Source organism: Lycium barbarum, chromosome 10, assembly GCF_019175385.1.
Source record: "Lycium barbarum isolate Lr01 chromosome 10, ASM1917538v2, whole genome shotgun sequence".
Lineage (NCBI taxonomy): Eukaryota > Viridiplantae > Streptophyta > Magnoliopsida > Solanales > Solanaceae > Lycium > Lycium barbarum.
Window position 1 is genome coordinate 62,036,949 of NC_083346.1, and position 10,979 is coordinate 62,047,927.

The window sequence follows — 10,979 nt, forward strand, 5'->3', positions numbered from 1 at the left end:
GAAATCATGATAAAACAACCTGGAAAGAAAAGACCCAACAAATATAAGCAGTAATCAAAGGGCAATAAACGATAGAGAAAAACTACGACCACTGGTGCGAAAGAATAAGTGAGACTACCTACTAGCCTTACTAGCCTTCTATCCTAATCTGAGTCCTCCACAACCTCCTATCTAAGGTCATGTCCTCGGTAAGGTGAAACTGCGTCATGTCCTGTCTAATCACCTCTCCCCAATACTTCTTTGGCCTACCTCTACCTCTCCTGAAACCGTCCATAGTCAACCTCTCACACCTCCGCTCTGGGGCATCCTTGTCTCTCATCTTCACATGCCCAAACCATCTCAGTCTCGCTTCCTGCATCTTGTCCTCCACCGATGCCACTCCCACCTTGTACGGGATGTCTCTATTCCTAATCCTATCTCTCCTAGTGTGCCCACACATCCACCGCAATATTCTCATTTCCGCGACTTTCATCTTCTGCACATAAGAGTTCTTGACTGGCCAACATTTTGCCCCGTACAATAAAGTCGGTCTAACCACCACTTTGTAGAACTTGCTCTTAAGTTTTGGTGGCACTTTCTTGTTACACAGTACTCTAGAAGCGAGCCTTCATTTCATCCACCCTGCACCAATACGATGAGTGACATCATCGTTGATATCCTCATTTCCTTGTATAATAGACCCAAGGTACTCGAAACTTCCTTTCTTTTGGACGACTTGCGTACCAAGCTTCATTTCCACGTCAGCCTCATTTGCTACGCCACTGAACCTGCACTACTCTGTCTTGGTCCTACTCAACTTGAATCCTTTAGACTCCAACGTCTGCCTCCAACCATCTAGCTTAGCGTTAACTCCACTACGGGTCTCATCAATCAAGACTATGTCATCCGTGAACAAAATACACCATGGCACCTCACCTTGAATTTGTCACGTCAATCCATCGATCACCAAGGCATATAGAAACGGGCTAAGAGCTGATCCCTGATGCAAAACCCATCAAAACTGGGAAGTGCTTTGAGTCTCTTCCCACTGTCCTTACCCTGGTCTTGGCTCCATCATACATGTCCTTGATCGCTCTAATGTACCATGAGGGAAAAATAGGAATATAAATAATATATCTTCTTTTTACTTAAATTTTTTTATTTTATTAGGAGATTAGATGAACTAAAACTCTTCCCGCCGTTTACCCTGGCATCGTTGAAATTAGGTTAAGCCCTCCAAGCTTTCATCAAAGAAAGGAGCAGTTAAATATTTTCCTAAAAACAAATTTCAACACTGGTAAATCATTGATGGATAAAAACAAGGAGAAACAGAAAGATCGATTAAAGAAGGACAAATTGAAAGGTAAGAACTTCAGGATAAAATATATTCCATTTACATGCTTTTAAATTAGCTAATGGAGTATTGACTTGCCAAAAATTTCTTGGTTGAAAACGTGCTTAAATTGCAAGCCTCATTGATATGTTCTTATCCTATCCTTTATTTTTTTTGTCTTTGTGTAACATCTTGTATCTGTTTTTGGTGTTCTTCTTTTTATTTCCCTTGCGAAGAATACAGATCACACATCACTGTTACACGTGAATTTCGTAAACGTAATGATACCAAATGAAATTCCTTAAATTGAGTTGATACGTAATACTTGAATTTCAAGTTGTGACAGTAAATTTCAAGCTTGTTTACTTTTTCTCAAGCTCAACCATAGAAAACTCAATCTTGATGCTTCTAAAATAGTGTGTTATCTATTCTCCTTGTGGCTGGAATTAGCTTATGTGAAAGCTCAGCCACTGGAATTTTTCATTGTTCCTCTCTTGACCTTCCACCAGAAGAGGACCCAAGTTATGATAATGATAATAATCTTGAATTTTTTTAATCCAAAGTAAAGAGGACTGATTTGAACATACCACTCTCGTAACGATGAGGACCCAACTTATGATGAACATAATAATCTTGGTCTAATGCAACCTAGTGGTTTTCTCTCTATTGCTTGACCTGCACTTGTTGCATAAAACTCTGGTGTCGGTAGCTCATGTTGTAACTTCACTATTCTCTTGCCTCTTTTTGTTAGAGCCTTTGCTTTTATTATCTGTTTTAGAGTGCAAAGTTGTGGGATGGTGCATGTATTCAACTTCACTTGGAGTTGTCTCTACTTTAAAACTTCTTCTCCCTTGTGAATACTCGTCTTCTTCATTCCCTCCTTCAATCTGCATCGAAATACACACAAGAAAAAAAAACTCAAATCGTTTTGAAAAAAAGAACAGAATTTGCTTCAATATCAAAAATAGAAAAAGGAGTGAGGGGTAAGCTTACCTATATCCTTATTGTAGTTTTTTATGGAATATTCTGGTATCAAATGTAGTTCTTAATTATTGGTTGTTTTGATTTTATTTAGAAATTATTTGATAATGGACTTTTTACACTGAAGATTCACCATGGAGGTGAATTTTTAGATGCAGCAGAAAGGATTTATTTGGGAGGTTCGGTTGTTTATTTTGACAAGTGTGATCCACATATATGGTCATTGCAAACCTTGAACTTGATTGGAAGAACATAGGCTACAATAATATTCTTGGTTGGCACTTTAAACTACCTATGACGGACACTGGTGCTGGTTATATTCAATGCTTGACTAATGTTGATTGTGATCTAGTGGTAAACACTCTTCCAGCTAACAGGGTTGTTGAAGTATACATTACGCAGGCTAATAATGTGTTAAAATTACAGAGTCAAGTAAGCCCCAATGTTGATAACGTTTGTGAGGATACTGGAGTGCAAACAGATTTGGATGCATTTAAAGCTAGTGGAGATAATCATATTTCCAGATCTGCAAAGATAAGTATTAACTTGATGACTTTGAATTGGAAAGAGCAGAATGTAGCGGGGATAAGAATAATGATATTGACCAAGAATTGAAGCATTTTGGAAGTGATGATATCATATGAATGAAAGTGAAGAAGAGTTGAATTGTTTGGAGATGGATTCAGACATTGAATGGCTTGGAGTATGGGATAGCACTGGAAAGACAAGGCAACTGTGCAACTGAAAGGGAAAGAAAGAATTAAACTTTTGAGAATGAAAGAAAAATCTAACGGGGACTGGTGAAGTTAGTGCAACACAGAGGAGAAAAGGGATGGAAAAAAAGAAAGATAAACCGATGGAAGAAACTAAGAGTACCAATTTTGCAGGGTTACTATTGGAGGACTCAAGTTCAGAAGATGAGGATGATAACATCTCTTCTAAAACTGATGAATCGGATGACATGAGAAATATTAATGATGATGATGATTAGGTTAAAAATGTTGCATTTAGGGCAGATATAGAGATGGCTAATCCAGAATTTTTATTGGAAATGACATTCATCAATGCAATAGAATTTAGAGCTGCTTTGAGAGCTTACTCTGTTAAAAACAGTAGAAACATTTCCCTTAAAAAGAATGAGTCTGGTAAAATTTCTGCAAAATGTTTTGATGGATGTCTATGGCGTATATATGCCTCTACAAAGGCACTAGATGACCCTACCATTGAGATAAAAAATTTGGTTGGGAAACATTCTGATGATTATTTGTTTGTTTTTGCCAACAAAATGTGAAATCTAGGATGATTGCCAAAACATACCCACATTATTTAAGAAAACATCCAGATGAATCAGTAGGTGATTTCATGGACAAAGTACATGAAGAGATGAATGTTGAAATCTCAGTGAGTCAAGTATATAGAGCAAATAGAGTAGCTAAAGAGATGATCGAAGGTCACTTCAAAGAACAATATGCAAAATTAGAGGACTACTGTGCATAACTCAAGAAAAAGAATCCAGGATCAACTGTATTGTTAGAAACAATACCCAATGAAGAGGATGACAAACCTATTTTTGAAATAATTTACATATGTCTTGAGCCCTGCAAAATAGGTTGGAAGGCAGGTTGTAGGCCACTTATTGGGATGGATGGTTGCTTTCTTAAAGGACCATATAGTGGTCAACTTTTAACAACAATTGGGATAGATGCTGATAATGGTATGTTCCCTATATCCTATGATGTAGTTGATGTTGAAGACAAGCATAACTGGAAGTGGTTTTTGAATTTGTTGGTGGATGACTTGCGAATTAGAAATCATGATAACTTATGTCTCATTACAGACAAGCAAAAGGCAAGATTCTTCTTCACTTAACTTATCAAATTTTAATTGCCTTCAATTATCAAAAATTAATTATATCTCGCTATTCCTCTCTTTTGTAAGGTTTGGAGGGAGCTATTTATGAGATTGTTCCTTAAGTTGAGCACAGGCATTGTGTAAGAAATTTATACAATAATTTCAAGAAAGTGCATAAAGGTTTATCATTGCAGACAAGGGTTCGGAAAGATGCCAAGGCAATTCATGTAAGTATAGCTATGAGATGGATATGTTGGAAAAGGAGGACAAAGAAGCAAGAAACTGGTTCAACAAACCACCTAAATTCTAGAGCAGGTCACATTTTAGAACAACAAAGTGTAATATACTTTTGAATAATCTTTGTGAGTCATTCAATGGGATAAAACAAATTTTAAAGGCAAGGGAGAAACCTATACTTAGATTGCTTGTGTCACGACCTAAATACCGTCGTGATGGCACCCACACTAACCCCCCTGGTGGGCGAACCATCCCCTTAATCAATTACTTATTCAATTTCCAAAATAACATAAATAGCAAGATCAATAATGTAACACCTCAGACCTTTAACTTAAGCTTTGACCATGATTCTAGACTTAGAAAAATTAGACAGAGGTGTTGGAGCTGGAAATTAGAAATTTCAGGTAAAGTGCGGGCCGTACTTCAAAGTACGGGCTATATACTTCAAAGTACGGGATCCAAGTGCGGAACACACTTGGAAGGACGGGGCGTACTTCTGTCCCGTACTTCGCTAGGAAAATTTGTTACTCATTGGAATTTGACATTCCAGGTACAGGCCACAAGGTACGGCCCGTACTTCAAAGTACAAGACGTACTTGGCGCCCATACTTCGCCCGCTTCAGTGAACAGTATAAATACGCAGACTCAGCTTTATTTTCTTATTTTCAAGTTCTTGAACCCTAAAACAACCTGCTCTCCTCTTCCATCACCAAGAACACTAAGGTAAGCAATTCTAACCAATTCCAAATGGATTCTAACATATCTCTATGAACATTAAGCAAGAATTTACTGTTCTTGACCTAGGGTTTTCAAGAAAACCCATCTAAAGGGTTCAAGACTTAGGCTTTTGGGATTCTTCTCAAAGTTCAGACCCTTCTTGCAAATTTTAGAGCATATTCAGGTATGTGAGGCTAACTATCTACGTTAGGGAATGTTCATGATTCTCCCTACGCCTCATTTTACATGCTTATCAGTAATTTGACTCAGAAGACAGTTTAGCCCTAGTTTCTTGAATAGTTATAAAACTGCTATTTTCTAGGGTTATAGTTTCATAATTCGTTCATGGTTATTATTTTGAATATCATGAACTCAGTACGCAATCATTATAGACTTGTGTATTGACATCACATGAGTCTCAGTCAGTGTATACACAAAAGAATAGTACCAACAGCTGCAGCTCCGAACAAGGGAGCTCCTCTATGCAGTCTCTGAACAAGCAGTCTAAGGGTTAAGTCTATCTCCCTATCCACCTGCGGGCATGACGCAGCGTCCACAAACAAAAAGACGTCTGTACGGATAATGTACTGAGTATCTAAAGAATAATCAATACAATAATGGAAGCATGAGAGAAATAACATAAGATAGAAAAGTCATAGGATGAAAGAGCCATTTATACCTCTAGCGACGTTCATCATATTTACGTACCCTCTTTTAATGGAAAACTTCCATTTCATACATTTATACATATAATAGTATCATACCCGACCATAGAGGTTCGGTGTCTTACGTACCCGACCATAACAAGGTTCGGTGTTATACGTACCTGGCCCTACCAATGCTCAGTGTTATCCATACCCAACTGCAGTGGTGCGTGCGCGATAGGTATCATACCCGGCCATATATATATATATATATATATATATATATATGTATGTATATATATATACATACATACATACGTATCCTCAACATCATCATCATCACCATTAATTTATTATACCCTTCCTTAGAGGATCAACTATTATAGGATGAGACCAATGGTATCATGAGAATATCAAGAATCATGAGCCTTAGTGATTCTAAGAATGAAGTCATCTCGGAAGACATTATGGAGTTCACATGAAGGTATACAACGATGGGATCATGCCTTAAGAAAGAAGGGTTAGCCTTACATACCTCTTTGTCTTCTCAACTATCTAACGTTCACTGCCAAGGTTTGAGAAATCTACATTTAAAATGTTACACCCCGTACTTTCGGAGAAGCACTTATTAAATTTGAACGTAAGTGCGTCGAGCTATGGCTAGGTAAAACAACTTTGGATTATGAGAAACGAAGCATTATCAAGTATGATCAATGATAAATATCATGTATGGAGAGTTTCGAAAGATTCCGGGACCAAGCAAAGTGAAGAAAATAAGTTTGTCGAAAATTTGGAAAAAAGTTGGCAGAATTCTAGACAGAATTTTGGGTCAATTTTTAAGGGGTATAGCTCCGAGTATATGAGGAGTTTTAAGGTGTTTCAAAAGCCTAAAATGAAGTTCTTCAAGTCTAGTTTCCAACGCAACAAATCATTTTTCAATGCGACATCGGAGCAGGGAGTTATGGACGTTACAAGTTTGGTGGGCCTTACATACTCAGTACATTATTCCTACTGACGTCCTTTCTTGTGGACGCTGCGTTCATGCCTGCAGGTAGACGGATCTAACCCGTAGGTGCTTTATCAGCGGATTCTCAGGAGCACTCCACTTACTTCAGAGCTGCAGTCTATTTGATATTGGTCTTTATGGTCACATGTATTCTATGTAGAGGCTCGTATACATGTATGTACAGTTAGACATTTCATAACCCTATCGGTTCATATTGTGTATAGTATTTTAGTAGCCTTGTCGGCTGGTGATGCTGGGTATAATTGTTGAAGATTATATATAGATGTGTCGTTATATTGAAATATATGTCCTTACAGATTATGATGTCCATGAGTTATCTTTATTGTCACACCCCGAACCATGGCTTGGGCGTAACACGACACTCGCTGCCTTACTGCATGTGACCGAGCGAACCTCATGGCTTGCTGAATCATCATGAGGCATAACATGAACGGAATATAACATGAATGCATGATGAGCCTTTATAAAACGTATTAAGTCATAATACTTAATAAAAATACTTGTTTAAACATGAGTGCGGAAATAACATGAATGAGCCAAAATGACTATACTACTCCGAATGTCTGACATAACATAACTGACTTGTCTAGTCTATGAAACCTCTATCATGAGTTTGACTGGAAAACATACTTACTGGGACAAGGCCCCCAGCATACCTTAGATGCATAACTAATCATAAAACAAAAGTTGACTAAACCCCGAATGAGATGGGGCTCACTAATAAGCTGATACGAATGGTGTCCTACTGAGCAGATGTGTCGTCCTATATATCAGTACCTGCATCGTGAAATGCAGGCCCCCGGGCAATAAAAGGGGACGTCAACATAATGAATGTACTGGTATGTAAGGAAAATGAATGAAATAACATGGGACATAAAGTAATAAAGATAAGAACTGAACGTGAAACTGAAACCTGGTTATGAGCATGAACATGAATACATATATAATATAAAGCATGAGTAAAAAATGGTAGGTAGGGAGAGCATTTCATAACCGACAATATAATATCACAACGTGGGTACGTGGAGTCTGGTACCTCACCGGACCAGCAGAGCCCCATACCTTGCCAGGGTATGAGGTGGTATCGTGCCTGATGGATCCATTCAGTGTAAAATTAAGGTATCGTCCTATGTGGGCGGAGCGATCCTTGTCCTACGGTGGCTACGTAGTTTCAGGCTATCTGAGCCTTCTCGGTAATTCGTGCAACTCCCAAAAACATGAACATAATATAGTTGGCTAAGAAGCCCATGATTTTCGTGAAATAACTTGTATTTGCATGTATATTTCTTGTATCATAGCATGAAAATAATTATATGATTTAATTGCATGAAAACTTGTAGACATATAGGATATTCATGAAATAATCATTCTTAGTCAAAAACATGCATGCAAAAACCCATGGAATATAAAATATGGGTTTTCATGGATTACAGATAGATTCTCAATAATCATAATGAGTATCAAGAACACAAAGATAGAATAATAACAATTCAAACATAATATAGTCATAGACATGGACCTAGGGTTATCATGAGCATAGTATAGAATAGAAACCCTAATTTTGTAAAGTTTCATACTTTATGGATTAGGAGGCGTGGGGAAGAACAATGATGTTCCCACACGTAGATAGTAACTCTACATACCTTAGTCGCTCCAAAACTTGAATTAAAGACTTGAGCTTTGACGAAGATTTCCAAAATCTTGAATTCTTGAACCTTGAGATGGGTTTTCTTGAAAACCCTAGTTTAGGAATGATGATTTCTTGTTTAGACTATTAGAGTATATGTTAGACTTCAGTTGGAATAATTAGAGTAGACTTACCTTGGTATTCTTGATGTTGGAGGAGGGTAGGAGGTCGTTCTAGGGCTTGAAGGAATGAAAAATAATGATTTGAACTGATATGGACGAATATAAACTGTTCTGGAAAATTGAACTTTACGTCCAGCAAAATACTGGCCGTATTTTGAAAGACGGGCCGTACTTTGAAATACGGTCCATATTCCGTATGGACTTCAGTGCGTCTCTTCAGTAAAATGGCCATAATTCTTTGCACAGATATCCGTTTGACCCCCATAATATATCGTTGGAAAGGTATTTCAAAGCTCTACAACATTCATTAAGGAAGTGTTCCCAAATTCCAAATATATTTTGAAATACGGGCCGTATTTTGCAATACGGTCTGTATTTAACGATGTAACCTCTAAGTGTCAAATTCCAGAATGCTCAGAAATCTTTGGTACTAGTTTATTGTTATATCCCGTATTTCGCATATTTGAAAAAAATCTGAAATAATTGTGACTTGCAAGAGATGAGGTAATATTTTGATTTTGGTTAATATATATGTTGAGGTTCATGAAAAATATTGACGCGCAAATATCGAGGAAGGCTAAGGGCAAAATTGGAATTTTGGAAATTAGTATCGTGATTTACAAATTATTTAACCAAGTAATTGGGCTAGGAAAAAGTCACAAAAAAATATATAGAAAAAAGGCCCAAGCCCATGGGCCAAATTAATTCAATACAACAAATAAATAAAGGGGGCCATTAGTCATCTTCTTTTAGAAGATTCAAGAAAACAAAAACAAAATTGAGAGCAAGAGCCAAGAGAAAGGGCCATACGACCAAAGAAAAGAAAAGAAAAGAAAAAAAAAATTGGAGCTCAAATCTTTAGTTCAAAAATTCATCTCTTGTGGAATTACTACTAAGCTCAAAGCCCTCTTCAATGTGATACAACTTTGGAAGCAAGAAAGTACTTTTTTTTACCAAGTGGAGAATTTGGAAAAGGTAAGAATTTTACTCTTTTTTTTCTTGGAAGAATTATATATATATATATATATATATATGTTGTAGTATATGGAAGTGAATGTAAAACATGAAAATTTTGTGTTATGGGTATGTGTGTGTGTGGCCGAAAATGGTTGTTGATGGAGAGGAATGATCAAAATTTTATTTATTATGTTAATTGTGTTGTGGTGGCCTTGTAATGTAAATGGAAGGATACTAGTTCAAGTTGTTATGAAAAATTGGTTGTTAAGTTGTTCTAGGAAATTTTGTGATTTTATTATAATTTATGAAATTGTGGGAATGGAATTGTAAGATGCAAATTGTTGTCGTTGTTGATGAAATTGGAAAAAGAATATGTGTTGTGAATGTTGTGTCGAAGGTTGGAGGTTTCGGGTGAATTATGGTTTTTGGTGGGATTGTTGTATATTTTGTAAAATGATATGAAATGCTTTGAATTGTGTTGAATGATCTTGGATTAGTACTTGAATGTGTGATCAAATATGAATTGAATATAATTGAGACGCCGTTGAAGTTGTAGAACGAAGTTGCTAATGCCAGTATGCGTTTTGAATCGATGGTGGATATTGTTAGAATAATTGTTGGTATTGTTGTTGATATTGTGGCCGAGTTAAATTCTCGGATTTGTTGTTGTATTTTTGGCCGAGTTGAATTCTCGGGGATGGCACATTTACAGGGGAGATGCTGCCCAAATTTCTGTAGACAAGTATGGATTTAAGATTGAATTCCTAAAGACTTATAATTAATATTTGGCAATTGTGACCAATTGTAGATTTTGGAGGAAACGGGATTTGAGTTTGGACAAGCGTAAGAAGCAAATAAGGTATGTAAAGCCTACCTTTCTTTTTTTTGGCATGTCCTAGTCGTAATAGGCTATGATACGTGTCTTGGGGAAAACTCTATTCCTAGAAATCCGAGCCTAATTTTGGCCCCTATTCATTCAATGAAATTGAATTAGGTACTTTATGTTTTGATAAGAAAATAGTTTAAACGTCCGTACTTTCACAAATGGAACCGGATTGTCCCGCAACTTTTGTGGATGACTTCATAAGGTCTAATATTCGTAATTTATGTATGCCCTCTCGACTTGACCCGAGGTGGGCCCACGATTTCCGAGACCTTCTTGTATTGTTCTATTTGACTTATTTCCGTATGGTATTTAAAGGGAACTTTTGTTTATAGTTCTAGCTACCAAAGGATAGTGTTTTAACTGCTCCGTTACATTCTGATATACATTTTGAGGTGCAAATACGATTCCAGAAATACTATTTTGAGACAGCCCTCGTATCATTCCGCCGTCCGATTTATTTTACCTGACTTGTCGTTGTGTTGTTCCATCGAGTCTTCATGAAATGTTTTATATGGTATATTTCGGATATGTGTATATGATTCTAATGCTCCGTTTGAA